Source organism: Delphinapterus leucas, chromosome 17 (genome assembly GCF_059928025.1).
Source record: "Delphinapterus leucas isolate spDelLeu-1000000601 "Yukka" chromosome 17, BTC_Dleu_Yukka2, whole genome shotgun sequence".
Lineage (NCBI taxonomy): Eukaryota > Metazoa > Chordata > Mammalia > Artiodactyla > Monodontidae > Delphinapterus > Delphinapterus leucas.
Window position 1 is genome coordinate 53,204,444 of NC_143145.1, and position 12,311 is coordinate 53,216,754.

Below are 12,311 nucleotides of genomic sequence, written 5' to 3' on the forward strand. Positions count from 1 at the left end.
TGACTGTTTCTTCATATGGAAAAGAGCTATGGCTGTACATTTAGCACAATATTCTCTTTTGGCAAAAGTTGCTCTGGGTCCATGTGTGCTCTCTGCAACGTAATCCTTTACAGTGCGCAAGCATTTTTAAGTTGTTTGGTGAAGTACTACACTTGACTTTTAACTGTTCATTACTTCGGGCAAAGCTTATGTAGTGCTGCAGAGACTAGAACCTATGCAGAGATAGTGAGAGGATGTTATAAGCTTATTCTGCCGGTTTATGAAAAACTTTTAACCTTTTCTCCTCTTCCTCAACCTGCCACCAAGAGATGAGAAAGAAGGCAGAGCCTGGAAATGCACACCAGGCAATACTTCTGGGGAGTTAGTTGGAGCGGGAGGGCTGACGCCTGAGCCCAGCTCCGCTTAGCCGTGCGGGTCCGCGGCGTGTCCAGCGGCTGTGGCGGAACCCGAGGGTGGTGGGCGTGGGCCCGTGTCGCGGCTGCACTGGAGCGGTGAGTGAGGGCCATGGGCCGTTCTTGCGCGGCCGCCACATTCCCAGACCGCCCGCCAGCCCTCCTGGTTCCTTCGCCGCTCCCCGCCGCCGGGAGCCGGGAGCCCAGAGAAGCCCGCAAACGGGCACCTGCGCCCGCCGCCCGGAGATACACCAGAAATACATCTACACGAGGAACAACTCCTACATAACACCTACTGAACTCTGGCAGAAGACCTCAGACCTCCCAAAAGGGAAGAAAGTCCCCACGTACCTGGACGTGTGGATGAAAGGCTCTTGGTGCTGCAGCCAGGAGGCAGTGCTGTGCCTCTGAGGTGGGAGAGTCAACTGCAGGACACTGGTCCACAAGAGACCTCCCAGCTCCACGTAATATCAAATGGCGAAAATCTCCCAGAGATCTCCATCTCAACAACAGCACGCAGAATCACTCAACGACCAGCAAGCTACAGTGCTGGACACCCTATGGCAAACAACTAGCAAGACAGGAACACAACCCCACCCATTAGCAGAGAGGCTGCCGAAAATCATAATAAGTCCACAGACACCCCAAAACACACCAACAGACGTGGACCTGCCCACCAGAAAGACAAGATCCAGCCTCATCCACCAGAACACAGGCACTACTGCCCTCCACCTGGAAGCCTACACAACCCACGGAAACAACTTTCGCCACTGGGGACAGACACCAAAAACAAAGGGAACTACGAACGTGCAGCCTGCAAAAAGGAGACCCAAAACACAGTAAGAGAAGCAAAATGAGAAGACAGAAAAACACACATCAGATGAAGGAGCAAGATAAAAACACACCAGACCTAACAAATGAAGAGGAAATAGGCAGTCTACCTGAAAGAGAATTCAGAATAATGATAGTAGAGAGGATCCAATATCTTGGAAATAGAATAGACAAAATGCAAGAAACATTTAACAAGGACCTAAAAGAACTAAAGATGAAACAAACAATGATGAACAATGCAAGAAATGAAAATAAAAATACTCTAGATGGGATTAATAGCAGAATAACAGGCAGAAGAACGGATAAGTGACCTGGAAGATAAAATAGTGGAAATAACTACTGCAGAGCAGAATAAAGAAAAAAGAATGAAAAGAACTGAGGACAGTCTCAGAGGCATCTGGGACAACATTAGACGCACCAACTTTCAAATTATAGGGGTTCCAGAAGAAGAAGAGAAAAACAAAGGGACTGAGAAAATATTTGAAGAGATGATAGTTGAAAACTTCCCTAATATGGGAAAGGAAATAGTTAATCAACTCCAGGAAGCACAGAGTCTCATACAGGATAAATCCAAGGAGAAATACGCCAAGACACATATTAATGAAACTGTCAAAAATTAAATTCAAAGAAAACATATTAAAAGCAGCAAGGGAAAAACAACAAATAACACACAAGGGAATCCCCATAAGGTTAAAAGCTGATTTTTCAGCAGAAACTCTGCAAGCCAGAAGGGACTGGCAGGACATATTTCAAGTGATGAAGGAGAAGAACCTATAACCAAGATTACTCTACCCAGCAAGGATCTCATTCAGATTTGATGGAGCAATTAAAAGCTTTAGAGACAAGCAAAAGTTGAGAGAGCTCAGCACCACCAAACCAGCTTTACAACAAAGGCTAAAGGAACTTCTCTAGGAAAGAAACCCAACAGAAGGAAAAGACCTACAATAACGAACCCAAAACAATTAAGAAAATGGGAATAGGGACATACATATAGAAAATTACCTTAAATGTAAATAGACTAAATGCTCCCACCAAAAGACACAGATTGGCTGAATGGATACAAAAACAAGACCCATATAGATGCTGTCTACAAGAGACCCGCTTCAGACCTAGAGACACATACAGACTAAAAGTAAGGGGATGGAAAAAGATATTCCATGCAAATGGAAACCAAAAGAAAGCCGGAGTAGCAATTCTCATATCAGTCAAAATAGACTTTAAAATAAAGACTATTAGAAGAGACAAAGGACACTACATAATGATCAAGGGATCGATCCAAGAAGAAGATATAACAATTGTAAATATTTATGCACCCAACATAGGAGCACCTCAATACACAAGGTAAATACTAATAGCCATAAAAGGAGAAATCGACAGTAACACATTCATAGTAGGGGACTTTAACACCCCACTTTCACCAATGGACAGATCATCCAAAATGAAAATAAATAAGGAAACACAAGCTTTAAATGATACGTTAAACAAGATGGACTTAATTGATATTTATAGGACATTCAATCCAAAAACAACAGAATACACATTTTTCTCAAGTGCTCGTGGAACATTCTCCAGGATAGATCATATCTTGGGTCACAAATCAAGCCTTGGTAAATTTAAGGAAATTGAAATTGTATCAAGTACCTTTTCCGACCAAAACGCTATGAGACTAGACATCAATTACAGGAAAAGATCTGTAAAAACTACAATCACGTGGAGGCTAAACAATACACTACTTAATAACGAAGTGATCACTGAAGAAGTCAAAGAGGAAATCAAAAAATACCTAGAAGCAAATGACAATGGAGACACGACGACCCAAAACTTATGGGATGCAGCAAAAGCGCTTCTAAGAGGGAAGTTTATAGCAATACAATCCTACCTTAAGAAACAGGAAACATCTCGAATAAACAACCTAAACTTGCATCTAAAGCAATTAGAGAAAGAAGAAAAAAAGCCCAAAGTTAGCAGAAGGACAGAAATCATAAAGATCAGATCAGAAATAAATGAAAAAGAAATGAAGGAAACGATAGCAAAGATCAATAAAACTAAAAGCTGGTTCTCTGAGCAGATAAACAAAATTGATAAACCATTAGCCAGATTCATCAAGAAAAAAAGGGAGAAGAGTCAAATCAATAGAATCAGAAATGAAAAAGGAGAAGTAACAACTGACACTGCAGAAATACAAAAGATCATGAGAGATTACTACAGGCAACTCTATGCCAATAAAATGGACAACATGGAAGAAGTGGACAAATTCTTAGAAATGCACAAGGTGCCAAGACTGAATCAGGAAAAAACGGAAAATATGAACAGAACAATCACAAGCACTGAAATTGAAACTGTGATTAAAAATCTTCCAACAATCAAAAACCCAGGACCAGATGGCTTCACAGGCGAATTCTATCAAACGTTTAGAGAAGAGCTAACACCTATCCTTCTCAAACCCTTCCAAAATATAGCAGAGGGAGGAACACTCCCAAACTCATTCTACGAGGCCACCATCACCCTGATACCAAAACCAGACAAGGATGTCACAAAGAAAGGAAACTACAGGCCAATATAACTGATGAACATAGATGCAAAAATCCTGAACAAAATACTAGCAAACAGAATCCAAGAGCACATTCAAAGGATCATACACCATGATCAAGTGGGGTTTATTCCAGGAATGCAAGGATTCTTCAATATACGCAAATCAATCAATGTGATACACCATATTAACAGATTGAAGGAGAAAAACCATATGGTCATCTCAATAGATGCAGAGAAAGCTTTCGACAAAATTCAACACCCATTTATGATAAAAACCCTGCAGAAAATAGGCATAGAGGGAACTTTCCTCAACATAATAAAGGCCATATATGACAAACCCACAGCCAACACCATCCTCAATGGTGAAAAACTGAAAGAATTTCCACTAAGATCAGGAAAAAGACAAGGTTGCCCACTCCCACCACTCTTATTCAACATAATTTTGGAAGTTTTAGCCACAGCAATCAGAGAAGAAAAGGAAATAAAGGGAATCCAAATCGGAAAAGAAGAAGTAAAGCTGTCACTGTTTGCAGATGACATGATACTATACATAGAGAATCCTAAAGATGCTACCAGAAAACTACTAGAACTAATCAATGAATTTGGTAGAGTTGCAGGAAACAAAATTAATGCACAGAAATCTCTTGCATTCTTATACACTAACGATGAAAAATCTGAAAGTGAAATGAAGAAAACACTCGCATTTACCATTGCAGCAAAAAGAATAAAATATCTACGAATAAACCTACCTAAGGAGACAAAAGACCTATATGAAGAAAATTATAAGACACTGATGTAAGAAATTACAGATGATACAAATAGATGGAGAGATATACCATGTTCTTGGATTGGAAGAATCAACATTGTGAAAATGACTCTACTACCCAAAGCAATCTACAGATTCAATGCAATTCCTATCAAACTATCACTGGCATTTTTCACAGAACTACAAGTAAAAATTTCACAATTTGTATGGAAACACAAAAGACCCCAAATAGCCAAAGCTATCTTGAGAATGAAACACGGAGCTGGAGGAATCAGGCTACCTGAGTTCAGACTCTACTACAAAGCTACAGTAATCAAGACAGTATGGTACTGGCACAAAAACAGAGAGATAGATCAATGGAGCAGGATAGAAAGCCCAGACATAAACCCACACACATATGGTCACCTTATCTTTGATAAAGGAGGCAGGAATGTACAGTGGAGAAAGGACAGCCTCTTCAATAAATTGTGCTGGGAAAACTGGACAGGTACATGTCAAAGTATGAGATTAGATCACTCCCTAACAGCATACACAAAAATAAGCTCAAAATGGATTAAAGACCTAAATGTAAGGCCAGACACTATCAAACTCTTAGAGGAAATCATAGGCAGGACACTCTATGACATAAATCACAGCAAGATCCTTTTTGACCCACCTCGTAGAGAAATGGAAATAAAAACAAAAATAAACAAATGGGACCTAATGAAACTTCAAAGCTTTCGCACAGCAAAGGAAACCATAAACAAGACCAAAAGACAACCCTCAGAATGGGAGAAAATATTTGCAACTGAAGCAACTGACAAAGGATTAATTTCCAAAATTTACAAGCAGCACATGCAGCTCAATAACAAAAAAAGAAAACAAGCCAATCCAAAAATGGGCAGAAGATCTAAATAGACATTTCTCCAAAGAAAATATACAGACTGCCAACAAACACATGAAAGAATGATCAACATCATTAATCATTAGAGAAATGCAAATCAAAACTACAATGAGATATCATCTCACACCAGTCAGAATGGCCATCATCAAAAATCTAGAAACAATAAATGCTGGAGAGGGTGTGGAGAAAAGGGAACACTCTTTCACTGCTGGTGGGAATGTGAATTGGTTCAGCCACTGTGGAGAACACTATGGAGGTTCCTTAAAAAACTACAAATAGAACTACCATATGACCCAGCAATCCCACTACTGGGCATACACCCTGAGAAAGCCAAAATTCAAAAAGAGTCATGGACCAAAATGTTCATTGCAGCTCTATTTACAATAGCCAGGAGATGGAAACAACCTAAGTGCCCGTAATCTGATGAATGGATAAAGAAGATGTGGCACATATATACAATGGAATATTACTCAGCCATAAAAAGAAATGAAATTCAGCTATTTGTAATGAGGTGGATAGACCTAGAGTCTGTCATACAGAGTGAAGTAAGTCAGAAAGAGAAAGACAAATACCGTATGCTAACACATATATATGGAATTTAAGAAAAAAAATGTCATGAAGAACCTGGGGGTAAGACAGGAATAAAGACAGAGACCTACTAGAGAACGAACTTGAGGATATGGGGAGGGGGAAGGTTAAGCTGTGACAAAGCGAGAGAGAGGCATAGACATATATACACTAACAAACGTAAGGTAGATAACTAGTGGAAGCAGCCGCATAGCACAGAGATATCAGCTCGGTGCTTTGTGACCGCCTGGAGGGGTGGGATAGGGAGGGTGGGAGGGAGGGAGACGCAAGCGGGAAGAGATATGGGAACATATGTATGTGTGTAACTGATTCACTGTGTTATAAAGCGGAAACTAACACACCTTTGTAAAGCAATTATACCCCAATAAAGATGTTTAAAAAAAAAAAAAAGAAAATATATAGGTGAAGTGTAAAAGGGTTGCAATAGATATACCATAACAGTAAAAACAAAACAAAACAACAACAACAAAACCGGAGTGGCTAAGAAAATATCAGAAAAAAATTACATTTTAAGACGAAAATTTTTACCAGAGACAAAGACATTTTAAAATGATAAAATGATTATTCCATCTAGAATGCATAATAATTATAAACTTATATGCACGTAACAACAGGACTTCAAAATACAATGAAGCAAAATCGACACAACAGAAAAGAGAAACAGACAGTTCTACAATAATAGTCGTATACTTTAAAACCCTTCTTTCAATAGCAGAACAGACAGAAAATCAACAAGAAAATAAAAACCTTGAACAGCATTATCAATCAAGTAGACCTAACAGCCATCTATAAAACATTCCACCCAACAGCATCAGAATATACATTCTTTTCAAATGCACATGGATATACTATATGCTAGAGCATAAAACAAATTTCAGTACATTTTAAAGGATATAAACCATACGAAGAGTGCTCTCAGGTGACAACAGAATGCAATAAGAAATCGTTAACAGAAAGAAATTTGTTGAAAATCACAAATGGAAATTAAAGAATATATTCCTAAATAATTCATGGGTCAAGTAAGAACTCGTAAGGGGAATTAGAAATAATTTGAGATGAATTAAAATGAAAGTATAACATATTAATACTTGATTGGTCCCACATACTCTTCTGGAAAGCAGAGGGGTTAGACAGAGATCTAAATTAATTAAAAAATCATTTATTATTCTGGGAATAAAAAGAACTGGGCTTAGTCTCAGTTTTGCCTTTATCTTTGTGTCTGTTGATTATCTTGGAATAGTCATTACATAATCAACATACAGTTGCCAGCTCAGGAATCAAATACTGTCATCTCTAGGGCTACCATAACAAGATACCACAAACTTGTTAGCTTAAAAGAACAGAAATTTATTTTATCACAGCTCTAGAGGCCAGAAGTTCAAACTCGAAGTGTTGAGAGGACCATGTTCTTTCTGACGCCTCAAGGGGAGGATCCTTCTTTGTCTTAACCAGATTCTGGTGGTGGCCATCAATCACTGGTGTTGGCAGTTTTTTGATTTGCAGCTGCATCACTCTGGTCTCTTTCACTCTTGTCACATGGAATTGTCTCTGTGTGTTTCTGTCTCTGGAAACAATTTGAATAGAAATTTCTATTTTTAAAAAACAAACTGTTGATTATTATGCTCTATTTAGATACTTCCTCTAACCCCCACCCACCTCCATTTCCCCATATGTATTTGAGAAGGAAAGAGGAACTCCTGTGAGCTATCATATTGGAAAGAATCAATAATACAATGTTTTACTAGAGATGCCTCTTATCTAAAATATTTGAATTAAATATAAAATCTGGGGAAATTATCGCCCAGTTTCCCTCTTCTAGAGGCATGTTCTAAATGATAGGCGGCAGAATATTCTATACCCATGAGGTTTGCTGACATTATTGATTTGGGCCAGGATCTGTATTTTCTCTCTAAAGAAAACAGTATTCTCTCTTTACTTTCTTTAATATATAATGTTGGTGTCTTAAGTTTATTGTCAGAGAGGATGCTTATAGTTCAAATGATTTGGTTGTATTTCACCAGGATTATTACAAGATAGTCAAACAATGGCCGGGCACCAGGATAGACCTCGGTCCCTTTGTTCCACTGGGATACTGATCTGAAAGCCACTGTTTTCTTATATTCCAAAGACCAAATAAATAAACAAACAAAAAAACAAGTAAATGAAACTATTTTAAAACCAACTCTCTTTTCTTCCTCATCCATGTTAATTCTCTTCTACCTAAAATTACTTCCTGGAAGTGATTTTTATGTTTCTTAGAGCTTCTTTACGTATATATCCACACTAATGCATATAAAACTGTGCCTTGTAGATCTTATACTTTTTCCATTTGAATAACTATTTTCTCATGTCATATAGAGTTTATCCATTGTCCTAGATATGCATTTTCCCTGTGTATTTGAGCATCATAGGAAGATAAATTCTACTCTTGAAAATGTTAACTGGTCACTGAAACACAGAAAGCTATTATTCTTACCAGTTTTCAATAGTGAGTAGATTCTGTAGGGGTGGAATTTTAAGATGTAAGTATACCGTTTTTCTACACTCAAATTCCGTTCCCCTTATCATAGAAATTGACCAGCGAAGTGTGCTGCTGACTTTTCAGAATCCATGTACATATAATCCATTAGGTTATTAGATATAACGTTGGTCAGAAAAGCATACTGTGAAATGTTGCTTTTATTTAAACTCCCACTATTTTCACTACATGGTTTCAAGATTTTACTTCATTATTGTCCTCTGGTGGTGGGCTCTGTGAACTGCATATTTACGGGTCTGGAGCACATATCTTCCCGGAGGTATACAACTCCTCAGGTACCAGCTAAAGAGTAGATGATAAGAAGCATTCAGATTTATTAAAACTCATTAAGAATATCAGTAGCCTGACTGTTGTTTCTAAAAATATAAAATATTTATCCTTCTGTTGTCAAACAACCATATTTCATGAAAAGAAGTATAAATCCTTTTTTGCTTGCAATAGAAGAACAATAATTGAAGATATTCTTCATTTGGACCAAATACCTTCTCTGAAAATATAAGTTAAAATAGGAGTTGAAATTTCCAAAATATTCTTTAGGAAATAAAACTCCACATATAATTTCAAATTATAATTTAGTTTTACCTTAAATTTAAATATCTATATTGAATTTAATTTAAGGAAGGAAGGAAGGAAGAAAGAAGAAAAGAAGGAAAGAAAGAAAGAAAGAAAGAAAGAAAGGACGGAGGGAGGGAGGGACCGTGGGAGGAAGGAAGGAAGGAAGGGAGGAAGGAAGGAAGGAAAAAAGAAAGAAAGAAAGAAGATAAAGTAAAATAAAATAAAGTGAAATATAATAAAGTTATTAAATTAAAAATTACTTATTAAGAAAAAAAAACGAACGGATAGAACCTTTGGATAAATGGTGGAAGCAAAGCTATACAGACAAAATCTCATACAGAAGCATACACTTACAAACTCACAAAAAGAGGAATAGGGGGAAAAAATCATAAATCTTGCTTTCAGAGTCCACCTCCTCAATTTGGGATGATTCTTTGTCTAAATGAGGGAAGGAAAGAAGGAAGGAAGGAAGGAAGGAAGGAAGGAAGGAAGGAAGGAAAGAAAGAAAGAAAGAAAGAAAGAAAGAAAGAACGAGAGAAAGAAAGAAAGAAGATAAAGTAATATAAAATAAAGTTATTAAAATAAAAATAATTATTAAGAAAAAATTTTTTTAAAAAAACAGAACCCTAGAACAAATGGTGGAAGCAAAGCTATACAGGCAAAATCTCACAGAGAAGCATACACATACACACTCACAAAAAGAGGTAAAGGGGAAAAAATGATAAATCTTGCTCTCAAAGTCCACCTCCTCAATTTGGGATGATTCGTTGTCTATTCATGTATTCCACAGATGCAGGGTACATCAAGTTGATTGTGGAGCTTTAATCCGCTGCTTCTGAGGCTGCTGGGAGAGATTTCCCTTTCTGTTCTTTGTTTGCACCGCTCCCAGGGGCTCGGCTTTGGATTTGGCCCCGCCTCTGCGTGTAGGTCGCTGGAGGGCGTCTGTTTTTCACTCAGACAAGACGGGGTTAAAGGAGCCGCTGATTCGGGGGCTCTGGCTCACTCAGGCCGGGGGGAGGGAGGGGCACGGAGTGCGGGGCGAGCCTGCGGCGCCACGGGCCGGCGTGACTTTGCACCAGCCTGAGGCTCACCGTGCGTTCTCCCGGGGAAGTTGTCCCTGGATCCCGGGAACCTGGCAGTGGCGGGCTGCACAGGCTCCGCGGAAGCGGGGTGTGGATAGTGACCCGTGCTCGCACACAGCCTTCTTGGTGGCGGCAGCAGCAGCCTTAGCGTGTCATGCCCGTCTCTGGGGTCCGCGCTTTTAGCCACGACTCGCGCCCGTCTCTGGAGCTCCTTTAAGCAGCGCTCTTAATCCCCTCTCCTCGCGCAGTAGGAAACAAAGAGGGAAGAAAATGTCTCTTGCCTCTTCGGCAGCTCCAGCTCTTTTCCCGGACTCCCTCCCGGCTAGCCGTGGTGCACTAACCCCTTCAGGCTATGTTCACGCCACCAACCCCAGTCCTCTCCCTGCGCTCCGACTAAAGCCCGATCCTCAGCTTGCAGCCCCGCCCACCCCCGCGGCTGAGCAGACAAACCTCTCGGGCTGGTGAGTGCCAGTTGGCACCTATCCTCTGTGCGGGAATCTCTCCGCTTTCCCTCCGCACCCCTGTGGCTGTGCTCTCCTCCGCGGCTCCTAAGCTTCCCCCCTCCGCCACGCGCACTCTCCTCCCGCGAAGGGGCTTCCTAGTGTGTGGAATCCTTTCCTCCTTCACAGCTCCCTCGCACTGGTGCAGGTCCCGTCCCTATTCTTTTGTCTCTGTTTTTTCTTTTTTTCTTTGGCCCTACCCAGGTATGTGGGGAGTTTCTTGCCTTTTGGGAGGTCTGAGGTCTTCTGCCAGCGTTCAGTAGGTGTTCTGTAGGAGCTGTTCCACGTGTAGATGTATTTCTGGTGTATCTGTGGGGAGGAAGGTGATCTCCGCGTCTTACTCTTCCGCCATCTTCCCCTCCCAGGTATCCGTTTTTTCTAGACTTTTCTTTCTTCAGCTCACAAAGGGGCCCCTGAGGATTAAGCAGAGGAACGTCAGGGTTTCTTCCAGGCCAGCTTCAGCCCTGGGATGTTCAGGGCAGACTCTCATTACAAACCTCAGTTTCTGAGGCTCCTGGCTTATGGCCATTTAGTATAGAAGGAGGCTCCTGGCTGGGGAAGGCTCAGACAAAACGATGCAGGTTCTAATCTGTGGCAGTGGGCAGTGGGGGGCGGGGGGTGTCAGTGCAGGAAGAGGCATTCGCTGCCTTAGGCATTTAAACCATTGCCTTCTCTTCAGGATGACTCACCTGCAAGATTCTGTGGGGTCCGCCTCCTGCCACCATGCTACAATTGCCGGATTTTGGGTCTGGAGCAACCCAGGTCTTCGTCCGGCATTTCCAGAGAGTGCTTTCTCTTCGGAGCACGTCTGGGGACTGGCTTCTCTGCTTCCACCTTGGCTGGCGAGGCCAAAGGAGCATCTTCCATGGGGAAGAGAGGGAAGACATTCCAGTTTGGAAGAACAAAAGCAAAGACACACTCTTCTCTACCTTGTCCTGCCCCAAATATAAATTCATAGCACCTTCACATTTTTATAACTATGGACTTAAAAAGACCAAGAGATTAAGGGGCCTACCCAGTGTTACACAGGTAGTGGAGAGGTGTTCTGCTCAATGGTTAGGTTCATGGTGGGGCTCCGGATTTACAGCTGATAGGAATGTGAGGACAAGCTCATGCCATTTCAAACATTTCCAAGTGGTACTGAGAGAGATGTTGAAGGTGCAAAATGAGGGTGCTGAATGACCTCACAAAGTGGGGATGGTGGGCCCATTTTAACATGAAATTGAAAATAAATTCATGACAAAAGGACATAATAGAAAATGACAACATAATCATAACACTCCCCTCTCCCCTGGAAGTAAAATTCATTAGAATCCTCTCTCTCTCCACCATGAAAGGATGAGATAAAGTCTCAGCAGCAGCCCCCGTGAAAAACATGGTCAACAGGGTGAAGAGGTGTCACTAAGACCATATGGTGCGACTCAGAGAAGCAAAGAGACAGCTCTGCCCTTAGCCTGATGAGGCCCACAGGAAGGAACATGTGTGGCAACCTTGGATAGTGTGGCAATGAGAGAGAACCTTCTTTAGGAGGGGACTCCCTGCTGCCACCTTGAAAAAGCAAATATGGGACATTCGTTTACTGTGGCTCTTGCAGAGGCGATGTGCCCAGAGGTTGGGCCACCCTGCTTGACAATCAAAGCACC